Source organism: Rhinoraja longicauda, chromosome 15, assembly GCF_053455715.1.
Source record: "Rhinoraja longicauda isolate Sanriku21f chromosome 15, sRhiLon1.1, whole genome shotgun sequence".
In the NCBI taxonomy this organism is placed as follows: Eukaryota; Metazoa; Chordata; class Chondrichthyes; order Rajiformes; family Arhynchobatidae; genus Rhinoraja; species Rhinoraja longicauda.
The window spans coordinates 34,414,175-34,440,461 of NC_135967.1; positions in this window are offsets into that span (position 1 = coordinate 34,414,175).

Here is a 26,287-nt window from a genome sequence, read left to right on the forward strand (position 1 = left end):
CTCCAGGATATTAGATTCACAAAGAAACTCAGAACAGGTGTTTGGAATATAATTTGCAGTAAAGGCATTAGGTAAACTACGGAGTAGAGTAATAAAAAAGATAACCCTCCAGATGCAGTGTTGTATATTGTGAACTCCATGTACTATATATATCGACAAAGTGAAAAGAAAACAGGCATAATAAAGTTAAAGACTTCTGGATGATTTGGTCTATCATGAGTTAATCTGAACTCCTACTTTGAAGGTAGCAATGATTGCCAATCTCTGCCAGTCACGGAGTTGCCACTCATCTGCTTGTTAGAGCATCACGGTTTACATTAAGTTGGCAGCTCAATACAATAGTGTAATAATGTTGGACTGAAATCAATAGGAGGTATCGAATCCTCTCAGGGACAACAGAGACGCACAATATCCATTCCAACAGAGACAAAACAGCTGTTGTTCCTCCTAAAATGGAACTGTTTGACTACAGGTGACTGTATTACTAACAATCTCCACAGGATTTAGTCCATTTTGGTGTTGTTGTCAATACATATGATACTATGTACATGGGAAGAGAATGCCTCCAGGTCAGAGTAAACTATATTCATGTGTATGATGTTGACAGACCTCCCTTGTGCACAATCCACTCAAGCTAAGAAAACTCTGGAGATATGAAGAAATGTTAGTCACAGAGAGACATAAAACACACTAACATATCGATCTCATTCCAGAACACTGGGGCCAGAGAGTATCTGTAACAGGAGAACATCAGAAGAGAGAACAATAGTGGATAGATATGAAAGGACACAACAGCATTGGGGAGGCAAAAATGTGCTCTTCACTCAAATGTATTTTCTCTAATTCCATATCTGACAAGGTTGCAATATATTAGAGGCAAATGTACAGTGCATTCAGAAAGTATTCAGACCCCTTCACTTTTTCCACATTTTGCTACGTTACAGTCTTATTTTAAAAAGGATTAAAAACATTTTTTTTATCATCAATCAACACACAATACCTTACAATAAAAAAAGTGAAAACAGGTGTTTTAAAATTTTTCCAAAGTAATTAAAAAGAAATAACTGAAATATCACATTTACATAAGTATTCAGACCCTTAACTCAGTACTTTGTTGAGGCACCTTTGACAGCGATTACAGCCTCAAGTCTTCTTGAGTATGACGCTACAAGCTTGGCACACCTGTATTTGGGTAATTTCTCCCATTTTTCTCTGCAGATCCTCTCAAGCTCTGTCAAGTAGGATGGGGAGCGTCGATGCACAGCTATTTTCAGGTCCCTCCAGAGATGTTTGATCGGGTTCAAGTCCGGGCTCTGGCTGGACCACTCAAGGACATTCACAGACCTGTCACGAAACCTCTCCTGCGTTGTCTTGGCTGTATGCTTAGGGTTGTTGTTCTGTTGGAAGGTGAACCTCACCCCAGTCCGAGGTCCAGAACGCTCTGGAGCAGGTTTTCATCAAGGATCTCTCTGTACTTTGCTCCATTCATTTTCCCTCGATCCTGACTAGTGACCCAGTTCCTGCCGCTGAAAAACATCCCCACAGTTGGCCAAAGTCGTGCACCACGCCAAAAGCGTATCGAGAGTCCGTATATATGTTAATGCTTAATCCCTCCCCCATAATACAAGCCCGAATCAGGGCATAAAGTTCGGCCTTTTGGGCAGACACAGGTAGATCAAAAGCCCCAGATTCTAAAAGGCGTTTATTGTCAGTAACTACTGCATAGCCAGAGAGATGCTGACCGCGCTCATCCAGGGAGGAACTGCCATCAGTGTACATGACCAGGTCAGGATTGAGGAGCGGTGCGTCGGAGAGATGAGCCTGCGGGGCCTACGCCGCGACGAGTAGGAGGGCCGCTGCGGTGAGCACGGAAGCGTGTGTGCCCAATCCAAGAGCCGGGGTAGTTCCGCCCGGTGGAGGTGCAGCAGCACCCAATATCATAGAAGTGTACATTCCTTGGAAACCGCATGAAATTGTTTCCCTCCTTAATGGTGCTCCGGACAGAAAAAAATCCCTCCAGGCATTCTGCGACTGGCTACGTACTACGTACACCACCATGCTTCACCGTAGGTATGGTATTGGCCAGATGATGAGCGGTGCCGCTTGACATTCAGGCCAAAGAGTTCAATCTTGGTTTCATCAGACCAGAGAATCTTGTTTCTCATTGTCTGAGAGTCCTTTAGGTGCCTTTTGGCAAACTCCAAGTGGGCTGTCATATGCCTTTTACTGAGGAGTGGCTTCCGTCTGGCCACTCTACCATAAAGGCCTGATTGGTGGAGCGCTGCAGATATAGTTGTCCTTCCGGAAAGTTCTCCCATCTTCCCAGATCTCTGAAACTCTGTCAGTGACCATCGGGTTCTTGGTCACCTCCCTGGCCAAGGCCCTTCTCCCCCGATTGCTCAGTATGGCCGGGCGGCCAGCTCTGTGAAGAGTCCTAGTGGTTCCAAAGTTCTTTCATTTGAGAATGACGGAGGCCACTGTGCTCTTGGGGACCTGCAACACTGCAGAAATTGTTTTATACCCTTCCCCAGATCTGTGTCTCGACACAATCCTGTCTCGGAGGTCTATGGACAATTCCTTCATCTTCATGGCTTGGTTTTTGCTCTGACATGCACTGTCAACTGTGGGACCTTATATAGACTGGAGTGTGCCTTTCCAAATCATGTACAATCAATTTAATTTACCACTGGTGGACTCCAATCAAGTTGTAGAAACATCTCAAGAATAATCAATGGAAACAGGATGAACATAAGTTCAATTTTGAGTGGCATAGCAAAGGGTCTGAATACTTATGTAAATGTGATATTTCAGTTATTTCTTTTTAATTACTTTACAAAAATTTCTAAACACCTATTTTTGCTTTTTTATTATGGGGTATTGTCTGTAGATTGATGATGAAAAAAATGAATTTAATCCATTTTAAAATAAGGCTGTAATGTAGCAAAATGTGGAAAAAGTGAAGGGTCTGAATACTTTCTGAATGCACTGTATATCTTTGAAATAACATATTTCTTTACAAAACTAGCGTTGACATTAACTAGATGAGCACAGTGACAATATCCTATAGGTACATTAGGTAACAATTGAACAGACAACTTTCACTGCTGAAATGGTTTGTTTCTGAGCAGTTGTTGCTATTTTGAGATCTGAATTATATACAGTATCGACTAATGTGAAGTATTAATTTTAATTTAGGAACCTTTCACACAATTCATTGAGAAGGGTCTAGTTTGTGCAGTAAAGAATCATAAAGGCCTCAGATATAATGCTTGTTTTTTTGCTGAGTTAATTATGCTCAGCCTGCACAGCAGTTTAGATACCACAACTGCCCTTGAATGAAAGGGAACATAAGCCAGGTTTTGCTGCTACTCATCCCTGCTGGATGAATAGAATTTAACTTGTCTTTATTTAGTTAGTTAGTATCCTGGAAACTACAAAGCATGACTGATGGGTTCTGATTATAGATATTTCCACATAGTCACATAGGTTGTTTCTGTCCAGTGAAATTAGTACACTTAATTAGCCTACAATAGAATTCAGTTGTGCTGTGTAAATATTCTGTTTGTAATTAACCCCTTCCACTGGTCTCCCAACATAATCCAGTCCCAAACAATTCAAATCTATTCCCTGACATTGAAAATTAATAAATCAAATAAACATGAGACGAGTGGGTGTTGAAAACCAAGCTTCCAGCTCAACAGAGAAGCAAATTACCCAGGAGCATGATGCCAGGGTCAGGGAACTCATGCATCCATCCATCTCAGAATGAGATGATTTACTTTCCATCACTTCACTAGCTTCGCATGCAGCATAGTTTTATTCACAGTTGTAAATTAATTCGCTCATCAAAGCGTTAAGCAAATACTAAAGTAATTGACTACACTATAAACTCAATGAATTATCATTCCACCATTCTATATTACCAGGAACCCTTCCAAGTACGTACAATTACAACCTTGTCTAAGTTAAATTAAAGATTTGTAACACCACATCTAATTCTCCTACATCTAAGTCCAACATATTCTAACACAATTTTAATAAACCCATGCCTGACTGTGAAATACACACTACTTTTTTCACTTGTTCCTGTTCTCTGTAATCCAAGTGTGATATTGCTTAACTACCACATTTACAAATGTGAAGAAGGCAGAATTCTCATCTTTTCAGTCGTTTTTTGAAGTTGTTGTTAACCAGTTCTAAAATTGTCTGTACATTGTCTAACAGAAGCTGAGCTTCCTTCTATCCACAAGTTTATGATTTAATGAACAGTTAGACTGCATGCCAACACTGGAACTTATCTTTTTCTTAATGTTCCCTCTAGGACCCTGGTGGAAGTTTGTGTTAAAATCATTGCTCTTGGGGTCAGTGTGGGACAAAGGCAGATGAGCCCCATTGGTGACTTTTAGTGATTTGTCTGACTGGAATCTGCCAACTAGGCAAAGCTGGAATTGTCCCCTCTAGATGGATACGTTTTATAATTAACCAAAAATGTCAATATATTATAAACATATGGAAACACTCATCAGACCTGTCAGCATCTGTGGTGCGAGAAACAATGGGTTTGCAATAGAATATTCATTTAATTATTTTGTGTAGATCACCTTTGTCTAATATTTATCAAGGTTGGAGGAGATTAAATTGAGGGAAAAAGTTAATGCATTATATCACCACAATTTTATATTAAAGATTTTGGGGAACCAGAGGACCAAACTCATGAGACAGATTTGGTGCATGACAGGATATTCTTTAAATGAGATGAAGTTTATGAAGTGCGAAGGGGAGGAAGACACTGAAAAATGATTCAAATAATCAAAATTAGAGTTGGATGATGGTATTAGCAGATAAATTGACTGAGGTGGGAGGTGGTCAGTCTTACAGAGATAGAATAGAGGACTTTTGAAATGGAGACAAAGTACAAAGTTTAAGTTCAGAGAAAATGGGGGTAATTGTTAATTTATCTGTCTGGGCAGTAATCTGGCAATGAAACTTGGGAAGATTTTACATTTGCAAATAATCCTTCTGCCATGAAACTATATGTTGTCATTATTATCTGTTCTAACCTTTGGAAGAAACATTGTAATACTTTCGCAACCAATTTCAACAGTAAATACAGTTGTCGGTTGTGTTAATGACTGTTTTAGCTGTATTCCATTTTTGCTGATGCTTTTCCTTTTGGATCATTTTATCTGTAAGCATAGCTGGGTAATAACCTAGCTTACACAGGGTGGATATGGCATAGCTATTTTATTATTAGAGTTGACAGGAGAAATTTCAGCCATATCACATGAAAATATTCATACATCCAGGAGAACAACCTACAAACCTTCACTCCCACCTCCCCACCACCCATGATTACACTTAAACAGGCTGAATGAAACTTGTTGTTGCTTGAAGGTTCCTTGAAACCTGTTAGTTCCAACCACTTCCAGTGAAGTAAGTTTCAGACATACGGATTTGCTGTGAGACCCCCAGGACATGCTGAATGAGAAGGAATGTCATATGTGCCACTCCTCTCCATTGCTTGACTACACTTTAGAATCCGTTGATGGAGCTTAATCATACTGGGATTCTCCAGTATTACACTGTGGAATCCGTCATTAATCCAGTACCACTCAGGGATGGTACATAATTGGCAACCGCATTGATTTGAACGAGGGTTCGTAGTTTCATTGGATTAATTTGGATTAATCTTACTGTTAAATGGGCTTCAGTCTTTGGCAGAATTGTGGGTTCCACTGTGTGGCTTGCCATCTGCAAAAGGCATTGGGTATTCCAGAAGATATATTACGTGGCATCAATTCACTGCTGGTGCCTTGCTATGCCTCACGAATGCTTCTCAGGTCTGGGACAGTGGTGGAATTGTGGGGGGTGGGAGGTGGGGAGATGGTGTCAACTTGTCTATCTTCAGATAAAAGCAGTGAATCCAATCTGCAAGTTGAATCTAGCTCAATGTGGTCGGTCCACTACATCCCAAACAATGGCACAATTTTAGCTTCATTTTGAAGCTTTTTTTTCTGGATTCACCGCCCGAATAAGGGAATATCAAGGGAGAAGTATGGAGGAAAATGGAGGGAAATCACCGCACTAGTGGATTGGTTGCGGAACTGGTGCTTCAGATTTTCTTTCAGAGAAACAAACTGAATAATTTATTAGAACTGTCTGATTGTTTTCTCAACTTGGTTGGTCTTCATCTGGTCTTGCATAAGAAGTTAGACACAAAAAGCTGGAGTAACTCAGCGGGACAGGCAGCATCTCTGGAGAGAAGGAGTGGATGACATTTCGGGTTGAGACCCTTCTTCAGACTGGTTGGGGATAAGGGGAATGAGAGATATAGGCGATGATGTAGTGAGATAAAGAAAAAGAATGAAAGATATGCAAAAAAGTAACGATGATAAAGGAAACAGGCCATTGTTAGCTGTTTGTTAAGTGAAAATGAGCAACTAGTGCGACTTGGATGGGGAAGGAATAGAGAGAGAGGGAATGCCGGGGCTGCCTGAAGTTAGAGAAATCAATATTCATACCACTGGGCTGTAAACTGACCAAGCGAAATATGAGTGTAAGAAAATATTTTGTTGACATCTAGAGCAGCGGATGCAATAGATGAGGTTGGAGGAGGTGCAGGTGAACCTCTGTGTCTCCAATTTGCATTTAGCCTCACTCTGACAATGGAGGAGACCAAGGACAGAAAGGTCTTTGTGGGAATGGGAAGGAGAATTAAAGTATTTAGCAACTGGGAGATCAGGTAGGTTTAGGCAGACTGAGTGAAGGTGTTCAACGAAACGATCACCCAGTTCACGTTTAGTCTCGCCGATGTATAAGAGTCCACATCTTGAACAACGGATACAGTAGATAAGTTTGGAGGAGGTGCAAGTGAACCTCTGCCTAACTTGAAAGGACTGTTGGAGTCCCTGGACAGAGTCGAGGGAGGAGGTATAGGAACAGGTGTTGTATCTGCGGTTGCAGGGGAAGGTACCTGGGGAGGGGGTGGTTTGGGTGGGAAGGGATGATTTAACCAGGGAGTTGCGGAGGAACAGTCTCTGTGGAAGGCGGATAGAGGTGGAGATGGGAAAATGTGGCTAGTGGTGGGATCTCGTTGGAGGTGGCGGACATTTTGGCGGATTATGTGTTGTGTGCGATGGTTGATGGGGTGAAAGGTAAGGACTAGGGGAACTCTGTCTCTGTTGCGACTCGAGGGAGGGGGAGCAAGGGTGGAGCTGCGGGGTGCCGAGGAGACACAAATGAGGGCCTCGTCTATGATGGGAGAGGGAAACCCCCATTCCCTAAAGAATGAGGACATCTCGAATGTCCTGGTATGGAGCGCCTCATCTTGGGCGCAGATGCGGCAAAGACGGAGGAATTGGGAGTAGGGGATGGAGTCTTTGCAGGAAGCAGGGTGGGAAGAAGTGTAGTCTAGATAGTTGTGGGAGTCAGTGGGTTTGTAATAGAATAAGAAGAGACAGATTACTGAATTAAATTATTGTAACTTTATCTGCTGTTACTGCACTAGATGTAATTAGAAAATTAAAGCTGATAAAGTGGCCAGCCTCAAATAACGTGGATATTCAATCATTGAATGTGTCATGAACTCGTTACATTTTGCACCTATTAAACCTGATATGAAACTGAGGCTGCTCTCTTGCTAGAATTTATGCCTATAAATTCAAAGGATTTACCCAGCCACGATAACTGATTATATCCTCTTTCTACAAAGTTCTTCTAGTCTTTCCATTTGCAATAGGCTGATGTGGCATTGGCCGAAAGCAGGAATGGCCAGGGGAGTCAATAACCAGGTGTCATCGTGGGTCTCCAATAAAACACATAATTCCAAAACCAGTCAATGAATACACATTGAAATTCCTTCTTGGAGACGTCCAACACTCCCAGAACTAGAAACCTTCACCACAACTCAGTTTGTATGTAAGGCAGGCACACACGAAATGTCATTAAAAAACAACTGTAGCTGCTGAAAATCTGAAATAAAATCTGAGATGCTGAAAGTCGTTCTCCAGATTGTGCAGGTTTTTCTGGTTTCTAGACTCGATATTGAATTCCCCTACTTTGGCTAACTCATTCTTTCTTTCTGTTTGTATCTGATCTCACCAGTTATGCCTGTCATGAATCCATGGTTTTGCCGCAGTTTTCTCAGTATAGCCTGGCCCATTGTTCATGTCTCAGAGGCCCACTACTAGGAACACACAACACAGACAAAGAAACATAATCTGTTTCCGTCACATAAACCAATTTGACCTCACCATGCCAGAGCTATTCCGTGTTCTATCCCTTCCCCATGCTCTGTGCACAGTTTTGGTAGCCACACAATATACAGTAGTAGCATTGGAGGCAGTCCAAAGGAGATTCACCAGGCTAAATATGTGCTCAACAGTTCAGGCAGCATCTGTGGTGGGGGAATGAACAGGCTACTTTTCAGTTCGGGACCCTCCTTCAGACTCCTGACCCAAAATGTCACCCGTTCATTCCCTCTACAAATGCCAATTGACCTGCAGCGTTTCTCCAGCACTTTGTTTTTTTTTTGTGCAAGATTCAAGCATCTGCAGTTCCTTGTGCCTTAATTCTTGGGATTAGTGGGTTGTCCTATCAAGAGACATTAAACAGGTTGGGTCTGTTTTCTTTGGAGTTTATTAGAATGGTGGACGATCTTATTGAAACATATAAGATCCTGAGGAGATACAACAAATAGATGCCACAATGTTTTCACTAGTGGGAGAGTTTCGAACAAAGGGACATGGTTTCTGGATGCAGAGCTAGTCATTTTTAACTGAGAAAAGCAGACATTTCTTCTCACGGAGGTAGTGAATCTCTAGCGTTCCCTACTCCATTATAAAAGCTCGCCCATTATAAGGATTTAATATGGAGGTAGATGCGTTTTGGTTTGATTGGGGAATAGAAGCATTGTGTAGATTACATTGAATGGCTTGGCAATCTTGAGGGGCCAGGTGCCCTACTGCTGTGCCTATGTTCTTGTGTTCTTGCATTCTCTGCAACTGAATACTCTTTTTTTTCCTTTCCCAGGTCTGACGAAATGTGTTGCACCTGAAACATTGACTTTGTTTGTCTTTACATGGAAGCTGCCTAACTAGTATGTTTCTAGTGATACAAATACAGATACAGTTTAGTGATACAGAGACACAGCAACATTTACAGTGCAATGTGCAGTGAAATTTGATTTGGCATAGTCATACAATCTGGAATTAAATATGTTTTTCAGAAAGATCCTCATATGATGGGCCATTATGAATTCTAGTAAGATTCTGTGCGATTAATAGTTGGGTGGGTTGTGTGCCCAGTTTGCTTGTTTGGAACCCTGATAACTCCCAGTGGAAAAGATATAAGTTGAAGCAAAATTGAAGCTTAGTAGTCTCAAGAAGCCAAACGTTATGCTAAGGGATAGGAGGCAAATTCCAACTATTGTTTTACAATACACTTTAGATTTATTGGGAAGTGCTGAAAATAAAGTTAAAGACACACAGAGCAACTTTGTCTGCAGATTGTTTTAGATTACAGCAAATAGGTATCTGTCTCGTTAAACCTTCAATCATACAATTACAACTCATGAGAATAATTTTTACACAATTTGTCAGGCAGATGATGCCCTCTCTCAGCACAGAGAGATATGTATGTTTTACGTGTTGGCAAAATTAAAATGATTGAATTTTTATGAACATTGATGGGATTAGAGTGATTGCTGTCAAGTGTTAACTTCTGGTAGCTACATTCCACAGTTTAATTGACTGGCTGCCTATAGGCAACTGTCCGAACCATTAACAGCTATATGATCTCATAATCCTTTTGGGAAACAGCGGAATCAAAAACCGAGGACATTCATTTGTGATTCTGGAAATAAATGCCTATTAAGTAGAAGGATTATTTTTAATTAGGAGGGAGATCATTTGTTAATCTAACTTCCCATTGTTTATGCGTTTTTGAAGGTCTTTCATATGTCAAATCATAGTTAAAGCATTTCAAGAGTTGATGGATTGTTCTCTGAAGGCCATGACTATTGTTACAGTCTGATCACAGCATCAAAACTTCTCAGGAGGCCAGGAACATAGCGTGTGTCTGTTGCAAACAGTAGACAGGTCTTTCAACTCATTTTCAACTTTAATTTTAAACTTAGACTGGTTGTCAACTTTCTCAGTTATTGGATGATAATATTGGATTGGTAAGAATTTAATTGTTCTGATTTGGGACATATGACAATCAAATACTCTTGACCCTCTCTCTTAGCTCCTGCCCCAAAACCCAACTTCTCAGTTGAAAATACCTGTTCTTTACTGTTTATAACTTTTCTCTCTTATTGTGGTCCTCCTTTTACATGATGTATATCTCTTATTTTTCTACTAAATGCAATTAGATGTAATTAATTATGTGATAGTCTTTGAGAGGTTTAAAAGGAGTGTAATAAGGTGTGCTGTAAATGCTTTAATTTTCCTAATTACTGTTACATCCTCAAACAAGAACAAACAATTCTGCCCATCCACACCCACTGTCTCCAATGGGCTTTGTACAAGCTGCTTGCTCTCTGATTCATTTAATCTACACGGGAAAGTAAATAGCCACAAGGAAAGATGACAGAAAGGGAGAAAAAAAAGGTGAGATAAACCTTTACAAGTATCAGGCTCGCCACACTTTCAGTTTCTGTGCCTGGGCTGTCAGGAGTCAAAGATTAATCTCATCAAAGATAGACACAAAATGTTGGAGTAACTCAGCCAGACAGGCAGCATCTCTGGAGAGAAGGTGATGTTTTGGGTTGAGACTTATCAGTCTGAAGAAGGGTCTCGACCTGAAACATCACCCATTCCTTCTCTCCAGAGATGCTGCCTGTCCTGCCGAGTTACTCCAGCATAATCCTACACAATAATCTCATCAAATTTGGCAGATGCCATGTGTCAGAATCCCAGCCAATAAAGACCATATGTGGCTCAGTGGACACGAGTTGACCATTGTCAAAAGAGCATCATGGTCAGCATAGACATTGTAGGCAAAGAGTCTATTCCTGTGCTGGACTTCTCGGGGTAAAATGTTCCAAGCCTTTGCCCTTTCAGACAGACCCAGAGTTTGCCCTCAGGATCCAATGTTTGGGTACTGTTGCTGCCTTTCACACTACATGGAGAGGCAGTGAGATATGGCCTGTTGATGGAATATATTACAGCATCTGTAGAAAGGGGAGGTAGAAGGTATGGATGAGGATGAGCTGGAAGTAGAAGTGGTAGAGGGAGTGGAGAAGGAGTAATGAGAGATAGAGGAAGTGGAGGAAGAGTTTGGAAATGAGGAGGTGAATGAGCAGGCGGAAGTGGATGTGGAGGCAGAGGAAATGAAGGAGAAAATGGAATAGGTGGAGATGCTGAAGGGAAAGGAGTTGGAAAGGGGTGTAGTGGAAAAGCAGATATGGGAAAAGGAGAGCAGAAGATATAGGGAAAGGAGAGCAGATGGAGAAGATGACAGAGAAGATGGATGGGGAAGTTAAAGAAAATGACAAGGAGGGCACAGAATGGACAGTGGAAGATAAAGCAGGAGGAGGTTCGAGAAGCGAACAAGGAGGAAGAAGTAGTAGGGAAGAACAGGTGGGTGAATATATAGAGATGGAGATGGAGAAGGAAGCGGAGAAAGTGGAAGCAGAAGTGAAGGAGGAGGAGTTGGCGCAGGAGGTGGAGGAAATGGAGGAAGGGAAGAAGCCTCAGAAAAGCAGCCAACATAACCAAAGTCTTGTCCCATCCCAGTCATTCCTTCCTCTCCACGCTTCTGTCAGGCAGAAGATACAGACGTTTGAAAGCAAACACCATCAGACTCAAGAACAACTTCTTTCCCTCTGTCATCAGATTTCTGAATGGTTCTTCTGTAGTCTAGGGTATTGTCCGATTCACCTCTACTAATTGTGGACATTGGACTGTGTCCATGGAACTGATGTGCTACAATGCTGAGAACTATATTCTAGATTCTGTATATTCCACTTTGTTCTACCTTTCATGCTTGTGTTAGGCTTGATTCTATTTAGGTATAGTATTATCTGATTTGATTGGATAACATGCAAAACAAAGCTTTTCACAGGACCTCAGTGCACGTGACAATAAAAAAACGTAAACTAAACCTTTGTTCACGTTTTTGCAGATGATGAAATATTCAATTTTCCTTTTTGTAGCTGATTATGCCTCAGTATTGAAACCCTGTGAGAAGCCGCCAGAGATTTCTGGACGTCACAGAATAACAGAATGGTTTACATCATAAAAGGAGACCACGTTCGATCTATCTGTCCTGCTATGGCGCGACATGGCACAATCCGGCTAGTCCCACATCCTTTCCCCCTCTCCAAACCCCTGTAACTTTCACCTAAGCAGGGGAGGAATTGATCATTAGGAACGAGGATCATACTGAGTAATCCCTGGTGTGGTTGCGGGATGAAGAAAGGAATATTTAATTGGGATTCCAACTTGCATGTGAAGGGCACTTTAGATAGACATTGCAGACTTCAAAATATTCAGCCGGTAAATATCACATGAGAAGAAGAAAAAAATTCAGTCAAATTACTGATGAACGCATGATCAGATATTTGCTATCAGTAACGCTTCATTTGTGATTGCTATAAACTACAGATATTTAATAACCTTCCTACCATAACATGTGTTTAATGAGCAAGCAATAAGATTACCAGAAATAATGAATGACCCTCTTGTGAGACTTTCCAGCGAGGTAGTATTATACAAATGGGACCAGCATTAAAGTGACTAGTAATTATAGGGCAAACATTTCCTCTGTGTATCATGTGTAAAGAAAATGTAAATCGATTGTTTAGCAATAGATTTAATAATAAAACCAATCGTGCAAGAAGGAGCTGGAAAATGGTATTGTTTATTGCCCTTCCCTAATACCTCTGAACTGAGTTCAAACACTGGAGAAGATTCAATAAAAGCTTTGCAAAGAACAGAAAAAATAGAGATTGGAGCTGTTAGGAAAGATTTCAACTCTTCAGAAAAGAGAATACCAAGTAATAACCTGATAGGATTCTTAAGGAATTGGTTGGGGTAGAAGTGGAGAGGATATGAGGAAAATCTTTTTCAGTCAGAGAGTTGTGAATCTGTGGAATTCTCTGCTTCAGAAGGTAGTGGAGGCCAATTCTCTGAATGCATTCAAGAGAGAGCTAGATGGAGCTCTTAAGGATAGCGGAGTCGGTGGGTATGGGGAGAAGGCAGGAACGGGGTACTGATTGAGAATGATCAGCCATGATCACATTGAATGGCGGTGCTGGCTCGAAGGGCCGAATGGCCTACTCCTGCACCTATTTTCTATTGTCTATTGTCTTTTGATATTTTCAAGTGACAGATGATTCCTAAGCTCGAATATAGATATACTAAATCCAAAAGGTAAATAAGGAGCTATTTTTTTAATTCAGAGAATATTTGACTGTGGAACCAAATACCACAGGAAGTGATTGAGTTAAAGAATTTGGATAATTGGTAAATAAGTATATGTGAAAAAAAAGGAATAGAAAGGTGTACTGAAAGACTGAGATGAAATGGGTGAAATATGAGGAAAATGGAGTGGAGTCTAAACATTATCAGAGATGGTTGTATGCATTCTATGTAAGATCGAGGAGCAAAATTAGGCCATTCAGTCCATCGAGTCTCCTCCACCATGACTAATCCAGTTTTCCCGATCAACCCCATTCTCTTGCTTTCTCCACGTAATCTTAAACACCCTTCTTAATCTAGACCATATAAATCTCTGGAAAATGGAAATTAGGTAATTTTACCTATGCCATTGTTGTGTTACTGTCATATTAAGTTGGATTAAGCCTTAAATATCTATAGAAAACTAATCTTTTGAATGCGATTTTCTACTAAATTTTGTAACTCCTTGCCTAAATATTTTAACTATTTTAGCTTCCTTCCTTTAAGCCAGCCTTTAACACTAAATTCCTCAGCCACAACACTCCTTTGGCCTTTACATTCTTTTATAAGGCTCGGCGTCGGGTTATCTGCTGCTGCTCCTAGGCTGTCTATTATGTAAATGTCAATTATTATTATTGATCATTGTGCAAAAGAGAGATAACATAGAATGTACTGCCTGAAATTGTCAGGAATAAATGATGATTACCGGAATATTTCCTTCCCATCTGATACCAGGAGCTGGCTCCTGCCCTTTGAGGTGAATTTGTCATTCACCAATTATCTGATTGTGTCAAATACTCCGATTTAGTCACTCACGGGGTTAGTCTATCCTCAGCCTCAACAAATTCTCTCCCTCTGTTATTTATGTATCAGCCTTTATTCACTCCGTTCTCTGTCATTCTTTTCTTCAATTAATGCCCCTGCCTTTGGCTCACACCTCATTCCAATATGCTATTTCTCAAGTCTCTAACTGCTTCCTAGCCATTTATTTTGTAAACAATGTCTCACATTTGTCAATCTCTGAAAGGTGGCTGCTCTATGCATTATGAAATTCTTTTCTCCCTTGTCACACAGAAACCAGATTGCTCCAAGCTATTAGGCCAGATATAATTTTCTTAATCGGTCTCTGCAACAGAACTGTTTTTCCAGTGTATTCCATGGACACTTAATTGCTCGCAGTCCTGACAATCACTACAAATCTGTGCAAGCATATAGCGCAAATTGAACTAACATTTTAATTGTCTTTATACCATCAGGCCTCTATCCTCTGGAGGAAATCATTCCACATAATTACAATGAATTCAACTTTAATTGGCAAGAGTAAAGAAAAAAAACACTAATCTCCTATAAACTGTCCTAAGGGATTGCAGCAAAGCCAACTATGAACAACAGACACACAAACTTATTCACCTGAAGAATGTATTAGATTTAGATTTTTTATCCTTTCTGTAGAGCACTGGGAGGTGGTTTGTGATCCATTATGGTAGAATGGCTGAAGATTGCATATGATAATCTTGAGGAATCGCCAAGAGTTTCATGGCTTATGCTGCATCTTTATTGAAGTACATACTTGCAGGCAATTTTGTCATACACGTACAGCAATCGGTGGTTCGTTCTACTAATTGGTTTTCTGAGATGTTTGGACGTTCTTAACTGGATTTAGGCCTCTGGTGTGCAGTTATGTTTTTATCTGATCAATTTATGACCTTCTGACTCAAATCGCTAATGACCTGTGTCTCCCTTCCTGGATTGTACCTGGAGGAGAAAGCAGGCATATCTCATGCTGCAATCATTGGAATAATGTGGACACTTCTGACCTTTCTTTCAATTTGAACTAGTTATCTCTTAGCAGTGCAGACTTTTTTGACCTTATCAGTTCAATATTGTACCTGATCGTTGGTCCTAATGTTCTCATTATCTCATATTGCACAAACCAGCTCTCTTTGCCACTTCCCAAAAGGTTGTCAGGATACTTGTGATTTCGCTTCTGTTTCGTGTAGTGTCTAAAGAGTGTCTGAAGTCTGTGACATATCAGTAGCATTAATTTGCAAGCTATTTGTGCAGCTGAGGAAGAGCCTGTAGTTCCCACATTGCCCTCAATAGCCACCTATATCTTGGAAAACTCGAGTGAAAGTAAAGTTATTTGATCCTGAGGTACTGCCTGGGACTAAACCACATTCTCATTTCTACTTTCTAATCCACAACTTTACATCTCTTGACTTATTGATCCATAGTGTAAGAAAATAACTGCAGATGCTGGTACAAATCGAAAGTATTTATTTCACAAAATGTTGGAGTAACTCAACAGGTCAGGCAGCATCTCAGGAGAGATGGAATGGGTGACGTTTCGGGTCCAGACCCTTCTTCAGACTGACCTATTGATCCAAATCCCTTCCGACTGTTACACATTGATGAACATTGGCAATGACACATAATTTGTTAACTGAAAATATTATACCACATTCCTCCTTCGAAGCCACATAAAAGTTATAATCTTGCGCCATCAACTGAAACAGCAACCCTGTGGTGTTGCAGCAATCAGATTGTTAATGATAGAATTTAGTATTTGCTCTAAAAGTGGAGCTGCAACCTGAAGTTGCCTCTTCTCTAAATTACAAAATAAAAATGTGTGATTTTGTGGTTTTTATATATACGTATAAAGAGGCAAAACCAAATGAACGTGGCATTGGAACAAAAAAACACATGGATTTAACACCTCAAAAGAAACCAAAATAAATAATGCCTTTTTTCGTGTAACTTTTCCACATCAGGCCACCCTGAAGTGCTTTATAGGCAATGGAGTACTCCTATGAAATAGAGTTATATAGGAAGGTGGCAGTAGTTGAACTTGGATAGGATCTGGAATTCTGGATTTAATTTTTGGCTGGTGCAGACGTGATAATAATGCAGGAACAACAGAACAGGAAGGCAATAATCCATAAACATTATTTGGTCTTAGCAGTGTGTGAGAGAATTTATTAACTTTGGTAGAAGAATTATTTTGGTCCTAATATGTAGCTATATCATGAAGTAATTCGCAACTTTTTTGACTATTATCATTATATTACAAATATTTTGTATGTTTTGCATCTTCTAAATGGCAGATGGCATAAATAATGGAGATCCAAAATGACTCAGAAGTCTGTGTGCATGGATCACTAAACAAAAATCATAAACAAGTCAAAAAACACTCATAAGACAATGGATTGCTGGCATTTGTATTTAGAATACATGAGGGAAAACTGCACGTCTATAATTTCTGCCTACTATTCAAATTGGCAGTGTTATTCACATTGGTGGCCTGGCAGGTGTTGAAGACAGCTTCACCTTTTCTAATAGCGATGAACTGTAGGGGTGCACTGCAAGAATTTATGGGGGATTTTGAAAAGTGCATCTGGTGGATATACCTTGATGAAAGGTTAGACAAGATACAACACGGTAAAATTTACTAACAATTGATTGGAAGTTATATCTGATCGTCGGCCTTAAATATGGAATATGTACCTTCCTACACATGAATTATTTGCTGCATGTATCAACAGTGGGGAATGAGAATCTGCAAACTTACGCTCAGAGAGTGGTAGGGAGTTGTTTACAGTAGAGCTGTATCACTCAAGCATGTGTGTGGTGCAGAATGTGGTTTAATGATCGTAATGCACCACCAGGGGTGCAGGCTGCCGGAGGTCACTGGAGCGCCGCTCCGGCACCTCTGTAAAAAAAGCCAAAATAAACAGCAGGGAATTTTAACTAGCGGGGAATTTAACAGCGGCCAATTCGGCACCAGTGACAGCTCCGGCACTTAGAAAATGAGCACTGCAACACTGTGCACCACCCACCAAAACCACTGCTCAATTCACTGCAAGTACATCACCCACCTAACTCTCAACATTCAACCTTCAGTTCACCTGCTTCACCTCCTCGTCACGCACTTGATTGCAAGTTTCATGCAGAGACTGGGACATAATGGCAATTATTCAGCCGTAGCAGCAATAGCACATGAACATATTGCACTGACACACTCCCTCTTCTCCCAGAGTTGACAGCAGTAAAGAACTGTAGGAGAGAGGAGTGCCTGTTTAATTTATCCCCATAGCAAAGATAGTGCCTATCGTCATGTGAAAGAGCCTGTGGTCTAGTATTTGGCTTGGGACATGGGTTTATTTAGACAGATCAAGTAAAAGGGCATCTGTATGCATAATCCTCCTTCTCTCAATGCACTTGCTCCTTTTCTCAAATCTCTTTTACTCACAAGTAACAATTGGTGCAGGTGTGCTGCACAAGTCATTGAGTCAATGAGAAGTCAGGGCACAGGCTCTTCAGTATTCCTTTGGCATGTAAAAAATACCCCTGACAGGGAAAAATGACCTTCCAAAAGCAATCAAATTCACATTCCCGTTCTTGCCACTGAGTAGATTTAAACATACCATTCATATAATTTCTTCTCCCATTACCTCAACCCGCCTCTGCCACTATTTCCCTTCTCAAGAAGTTCTTCCCTGCTGCCAACCATTCTATACTATCCTCTTGAGGAAGAAGAGGGAGTGTGCCAGTGTAATATGTTCAAATGCTATTTGCTATTTCTGCAGCTGAACTATTGCCAGGGCATCCCATAGGGGACACACAACTGGGACCCTAGGAACTAGAATCCACTCAATCAAAGGAAGAAGTGGTAAGAGGAAATGTAGATCAATGTGATTGCTTAATCCAGAGCCACAATTGCAGAGTCAGTGGGAACAAATGTGCGGAAGCGAAGATGGGGGTGAAAGGAAGGAAGAATAACAGACAGCTGTCGTTGTGCAGGATACCACTGCTTGCTGAGATTCCAGAGTTTCAATTGACCATTAATCTGGTGTCCAGTACATTAGAAAGATTGGCAGACTAACACCACAGCCAGTACAAGTGCTTCCAAGAAGCAAAACCTTTTCATAATGGCAGCATTTGTAATTTCAACCCCACTGGTACCAGACAGTGCCAGCCCAGAATGCTGTTGTAATTTGAAACCAAGTCCCATCAGAGTCAAGTCCACTCAAGTTTATTGTCACTTGCACAAGTATACAAGTGAGGTACAGATGCAATGAAAATATTGCTTGCAGCAACATCACAAGCACATAGACCTAGTCACCACACAAAAACATAATTCTACAACACAGTGGAAAGACAAAGACAGCACAAAAAGAAAACAAGATATTAGTGTAAAATACACAGTTAGAAAACAAGTCCATGATTGCACAAGAGGTGGTCAATAGAGTTCCATTGCTGAGGTAGGATTAGGTTGTGCAGATCTGTTAAGAACCAACTAGTTGTAGGAAAGTAGCTGTTCCTAAACCTGGTGGTGGGGGACTGCGGGCTTCATGAAAAATACCACCAGGGGGCGCCGCATGATGGCTGCCTCGCCTACAGTCTGTCTGTCCTTTTCAAATTATTTTTGTTATTTTTGGTAAGTTTTAAAAGTTTGTGTAAATGTTCTCTGGTTTGTTTTATGTGGGGGGTGGAAGATGGGGTCAGGGGAAACTTTTTTTCAATCTCTTACCTTGCCGGAGATGCGATTGTTTTCCGGATTGTATCTCTGGTCGCTCTGTGGCCTAACATCACGGAGCTGGAGGTCTTGCCTGGGACTGACCTTGAGTCCCCGCGGGGGCGTGGACTTATCATCTGAGCCTGCGATCCCTTGCCTGGGATCGACGCTCCAATGCAGCCTGCGGACTTTGTTAAGTCTCGGGTTGAGACTGGCCGGGAGCTCCAAAAGCTGCACGAGGTTCGACTGGTCCCGACCCGGGGTCGATCGCTGGCTTGGGGGAGCTGAGATCCCCCCCCCCCTGATGAAGGAGCTTGATCGCCCCGATGAGGAAGGCTCGCCGCCGGCTACGGGAGTCAAGATCATCCCGTCAACGGAAGGCTAGAGACCCCGACCGTTGGAGGACAAAGAAGGGAGAGATTGAACTTTCTTTCGGCTTCCATCACAGTGAGGAATGTGGAGGAGTCACTGTGGTGGATGTTCATGTTAAAATGCATTTTGTATGTCCTGTTGCTTTTTATTGTTATGACTGTATGGCAAATGAAGTTCCTCGTATGTTGCAAAACATACTTGGCTAATAAAGTATGATTGTGTGATTCTGTACCCCTTGCCCAACAGTCACAGCAAGAAGAGAGCATGGCCTGGCTGATGGGGGTCCTTGATGATAGATGCCACCTTCTTGAGGCAGCATCTCATCCAGAGCAAGCACTCAAGTATTACTTGAAATACTTGAAATAAATCCTCCAAGATCATTCAGTATCTCCTCAAAGATCATTCAGTATCTCCTCAAAGTTAAACATTTGTTGGCCATTCATGCATGCACACGAATATGTGCACATACGCATAGGTGCGTGCGTGCCTGGACGATCACAAACACACTCACACTCAAATTCACATGCACACTCATACTGACACTTACACTCACACATTATCACAATTATACTTCTTTGGCAGTCCTCAGGATCAGCAATGAAGTGTTGCTTTCAAGGGTTCCAAGGTGACTAGGTAAGGATAATGAAGGAACCTTAGACTCTCTCGCGTGATTGACTGACCTGCCACATTGATCATTTGTGAGACTGTAGCAGCTTCTGCTGCTAACAAATGGTTTCTGTATGGTCCTGATTGATGGAATCGAGCTTTTCAATTCTATCCTCTAAGCTCCTTCTTCACGTTTAGTGGGTTGTTGTCCCAAAATGTGATTTTCAAAAGTCAGCGAAGATGTCGCATTTTATCAAGAAAGCTTTGAGCATATCTCGAACCTTTTCCTCTCATTGAGTCATAGAGTCATAGAGATTTACAGCAAGGAACAGCAACAGCCCCCCGTTGGTTCATCTCGTTCATGGCAATCAAGTTGCCTCATCGAGCTAGTTCCATTTACCTGGGGCAGGCTCATATTCCTTCACATCTTCCTATCTATGAATCTGTCAAATGTCTTTTCAATATCATTGTTGTACTTGGCACTACCATTTTCTCTGACAGCTCATTCCACATAAACACCATACACTGTGAGAAAAAGTTACCACTCTGGTCCCTTTTAAAGCCTCTTCCTTTCACTTTAAACCTATTGCCTCTAATTTTAAAGTCTGTCACTCTTCACTTTATCTATGTCCTTCATGATTTTATAAATCTCTCTAAGGTTGACCTTCAGCCCACTAGGGTCCAAAGAAAAAAGAACCGCACCATCTAGCCTCTCATAACTCAAACCGTCCAGACCCAATGATATCCTCATAACTCTCCTTTGCACTCTTTCCTGTTTAATAACCTCCATCCTAGAGCAGGGGAACTGGAACTGTGCATAGTACCCCAAATGTGGCAATACCAATATTTTGTAACATAACGTACCAACTCCTGTACTCAATTTGCATACGAATGAAGGGACCAGTCGAACCTCGTGCAGCTTTTGGAGCTCCCGGCCAGTCTCAACCCGAGACTTAACAAAGTCCGCAGGCCTTTGACTGCCAAAGAATCACACTATTTTGGTGATTAAGGCCCATTTTGGCCTATTAATGCAGAAGAGCTGGAAATGCATGCAAGTGATGTAGGTGTAAGATTGCAGCAGTATTGCATGCTTGAGGGTGTAGCAGACCATGTGAATGTGAAGGATATGTCCTGCTTGAGACTTTTGGAGGGTAACTCTTATGTCTGTGGTGGACAGAATCAGAATATTTTTAGAATTTATGACATTTGAAAGTTTGTTCTTTGATCGTGAGCGTATACTTTATCAGAACAATATCCTTGGGGCTGGTCTCCAAGCATTAACTGATACAGCTATCTTCACCACTGCCTTTCAATTCTTTTTCATGAGAGCTCCTGTCTCTTGAAGAAGAAGGAATTGTCACCTTAATCAACATCCACACAGTTCAACACTAAAATCCAAAGAGCTCTTCTACATGAATGAGTATTTTGGCAAATTGTAATGACCCCCATATTAACTTCCACCAATGTAGCAAGGCACTGTGGAAGTTTCCCTTCAAGCCGAGTTACTAACATAACTAGGGCCAATTAGACACAAATTTAATTCTAACTAATTGGCAACACAAATTTGGTTTGTGATCTGCATCTGGTCAAATAGCTCAAAATAATTGTGCATCATGAACCCTATGCCTCTTTTCAAATTTTATCCCGATTAGTTCCCTTTGTGTGGAAGAATCATCTATGGAAACATGAAGTAGTATTTCCTGTTTTATATTTTAGAAATGATTGTGTCTCAGAAGACAAAAAGCAATTTACTTGATGTGCAGAGAAAAGTATTAGATACAAGACAATGTGTTATTTGCAAAATATTACTCAATATTTTTGACAAGTTTGTTTTTGAACATAATTTAAAAAAATGTATTTTTCTATTTATTTCATTGGTTGGAATAAATGGTCTCATTTTGTCAGATTTGACAATGAATGATTTCAGTGATTCAACTATGAAGGACATCTCATGTAAACATACAATGCATTCAGAAAGTATTCAGACCCCTTCACTTTTTCCACATTTTGCTGCGTTACAGCCTTATTTAAAAATGAATTAAAAAATTTTTTTATCATCAATCTACACACAATACCACATAATAAAAAAGTGAAAACAGGTGTTTAGACATTTTTGCAAAGTAATTAAAAAGAAATAACTGAAATATCACATTTACATAAGTATTCAGACCCTTTGCTATGACACTCAAAATTGAGCTGATGTTCATCCTGTTTCTATTGATTATCCTTGAGATGTTTCCACAACTTGATTGGAGTCCACCAATGGTAAACTAAATTGATTGGACATGATTTGGAAAGGCACACACCTGTCTATTTAAGTTCACTCAGTTGACAGTGCATGTCAGAGCAAAAACCAAGCCATGAAGACAAAGGAATTGTCCGTAGATCTCCGAGACAGGATTGTGTCGAGACACAGATCTGGGAAGGGTTTAAAACAATTTCTGCAACGTTGCAGGTCCCCAAGAGCACAGTGGCCTCCGTCGTTCTTAAATAGAAGAACTTTGGAACCACCGGGACTCTTCATAGAGCTGGCCGCCCGGCCAACCTGAGCAATCGGGGGAGAAGGGCCTTGATCAGGGAGGTGACCAAGAACCCGATGGTCACTCTGACAGAGCTCCAGACTTCCTCTGTGAAGATGGGAGAACCTTCCAGAAGGACAACTATATCTGCAGCACTCCACCAATCAGGCCTTTGTGGTAGAGTGGCCAGACGGAAGCCACTCCTCAGTAAAAGGCACCTGACAGCCCGCTTGGAGTTTGCCAAAAGGCACCTAAAGAACTCTTAGACCATGAGAAACAAGATGCTCCGCTCTAATGAAACCAAGATTGAACTCTTTGGCCTGAATGCCAAGTGGCACCGCTCATCACCTGGCCAATACCATACCTACGGTGAAGCATGGTGGTGGCAGCATCATGCTGTGGGGATGTTTTTCAGCAGCAGGAACTGGGAGAATAGTCAGAAATGAGGGAAAGATGAACGGAGCAAAGTACAGAGAGATCCTTGATGAAAACTTGCTCCAGAGCGTCTGGATCTCAGACTGGGGCGGAGGTTCAACTTCCAACAGGACAACGACCTTAAGCATACAGCCAAGACAATGCAAGAATGGTTTCATGACAAGTCTGTGAATGTCCTTGAGTGGCCCAGCCAGAGCCCGGACTTGAACCCGATCGAACATCTCTGGAGGGACCTGAAGATAGCTGTGCATCGACGCTCCCCCTCCAACCTGACAGAGCTTGAGAGGATCTGCAGAGAAGAATGGGAGAAAATACCCAAATACAGGTGTGCCAAGCTTGTAGCATCATACCCAAGAAGACCTGAGGCTGTAATCGCTGCCAAAGGTGCCTCAACAAAGTACTAAGTAAAGGGTATGAATACTTAAGTAAATGTGATATTTCAGTTATCTATTTTTAATTGCTTTGCAAAAATTTCTAAACAGGTGTGTTTGCTTTTTTATTATGGGGTATTGTGTGTAGATTGATGATAAAAAAATAAAAAAATAATCCTTTTTAAAATAAGACTGTAACGTAGCAAAATGTGGAAAAAGTGAAGGGGTCTGAATTCTACTTTCATGAAATACAAATAACAATCAGGACAAGCAGTCATCATTCATTCAACCTAGACCTTGTCCTGAGCCTCCATCAAGGCTAACACAACCCCTTTAGGCCACCATATAAAAATCAGTTCATTTAGTTTAGTCTTGTTTAGAGATACAGCGTGGAAACAGTCCCTTCAGCCCACCGAGTCCATGCCGACCAACCATCACCCATACACTAATTCTATCCTGTGCACTAATGGCATGAAAGCCAATTATCCTACAAACCTGCACGTGTTTGGAATGTGGAAGGAAACTAGAGCACCCAGAGAAAACCCATGCGGTCACAGGGAGAACGTACAAACTGCGTACAGACAGCACCTGTCGTCAGGATCAAACCCGGTCTCTGGCACTGTAAGGCAGCAACTACTGCTGTGCCACTGTGCTGCCCCAGCTTCAGTTGTTAAACTTATATTCAGTGGCTACATAAACTTAGAATTAAAAATCCTTCGGAGTAGAAAATTTATCATCCTTAGCCTGATCAAAAGTCTTTTGGATCCCCTCATGTGGTTGACTCTTAACCGTTTTCTGAATGGCCTAGCAAGCCTTTCAGTTCAGAGTGCAATTAAGAATGGATAATAAATATTGATCTTTCCATATCCCCATAAATGAATAATAAAAATATAGCTGAACAGAGAAGCAGAATAAACTTATGATCTTCCAGCTCCATGTATCTATGCGGCTTACTCAGAAATCCTGTTATCTCCCTTCCTGTGAGTTACTTTTTATATTATTACCTGCTTGAATAGCATAACAAAAGGAGAGGACATCTCAGGAGCTTTATGGTGCCATATAAGATCACTTTAGAGCCAGGTATCTGCTTATCCTTTCAGAATATGATTTTTATTATGCACTGTTTAGATCCCTGGTGCTTCCCCATTTGCTCAGAATCCCTCGTGAGGAATTACTGATCGTTACACAGCCACCAGAATAATTTGGAATTGTTACGGCCTGCAGATTCTTGGAGGTGCTCAACCAGATCAAATTTCCTTTTTTAGGGTTTATTTTTCTCTGTGCATTTATTTTAAACCAGTTACAACTGTGTTAAATGACGCAGTCAGGGTCTGAATTAAAACATATTAACCAGTGCACTAAAAATAGCATTGCAGAAAATTGAATTGCTTACATTTAACCAGCAAGTAAATTCCGTATACATACTGCAGATAGCAATTCAAATAACAAATGTATGCGCACTACCATCATTCTTTTGAGGAATTGGAATTTGTTTGACAGTTAGCTTCTCAATTATATCAAAATATTATCACTAACTGCAGCAGCAAGGTGGATGCTGGTGAGATGAGAGTGGTATATATGTCACTGGCAGCTATGTCCTTGTGATAATTTCACCTCCAACTGCACAGCAAGAATCTCATTAACTAGAAGCACCACTTGAGAACTGAGTTCTCTCTATTTTGACTATGGATGTGATTTTGCAGAATCAACTGCAAAAAGTATTTTCTATTCTTTGTTGATGTTGAAAATGTAAATGTGAAAAGGAGAAAGTGCCAATGCTGCAGTCCGACTTTTGGCATCTCTCCTCAGTTCACATAAAGGCCATGCGCTGTTGGGCAGCATATTCCATGGACAACAGTTGTACTTCAGCATCAAGCTCGAGTGACTGCTCTTCAAGATAAGAATAGTGAGCAGTGAAAAGCTGAGAATAAGATGATGCAATAATGAGGACATCAGAACTGCACTTAAACCAAAGTCTACTCCCTGTGCACACCTTGTAGTTGTGATCACTGGATAAATGTTAAAAAATGCATTTATGTAGCCTCAGGACAATCAAACTGCCAACAAGTCAATGGAGCATTATAGTAAACTAAGAAATACAGCAAAATGGAGACACATTTTCCTATATCCCTTCCTCTGGCTTTACATTTCACTCCGCTTCTTTCATTAGCCCTTTTGTCTCTTTTACATCTGTAGCCTTTATCATTTACTCCATCCATCTGCCAATCAACCTACACTCATGTATACACATATCATTTACCAGGTTATATAAGAAAATAACTGCAGATGCTGGTACAAATCGAAGGTATTTATTCACAAAGTGCTGGAGTAACTCAGCAGGTCGGGCAGCATCTCGGGAGAGAAAGAATGGGTGACGTTTTGGGTCGAGACCCTTCTTCGGACTGATGTCAGGGGGGGCGGGACAAAGGAAGGGACTTACCAGGTTATGTTCTGCCCCAACCTCTCTTTTCCAGCTCCCCCCTACTATAATCAGCCTGAGGAAGGGTCCCCGCCCAAAATGTCACCTCTACGGTACGGGCGGCACGGTAGCGCAGCGGTAGAGTTGCTGCTTTACAGCGAATGCAGCGCCGGAGACTCAGGTTCGATCCTGACTACGGGTGCTGCACTGTAAGGAGTTTGTACGTTCTCCCCGTGACCTGCGTGGGTTTTCTCCGAGATCTTCGGTTTCCTCCCACACTCCAAAGACGTACAGGTATGTAGGTTAATTGGCTGGGTAAAATGTAAAAATTGTCCCTAGTGGGTGTAGGATAGTGTTAATGTACGGGGATCGCTGGGCGGCACGGACTTGGTGGGCCGAAAAGGCCTGTTTCCGGCTGTATATATATGATATGATATGATATGATACGGATGTTGCTTGACCTGCTAAGTTACTCCAGCATTTTGCATTTGCTTAAGAAATACAGCAGCCAATTTTTGTACAGGCAGGACCCTTAAACACCATTATGATAATATTCTCATAATCTCATTGAGTAATATTATTGAGGGATAACAACAGTTAAATCTCCAGGATATCAACTTTGAGAGAGGGAGTGAGGATTTATTATC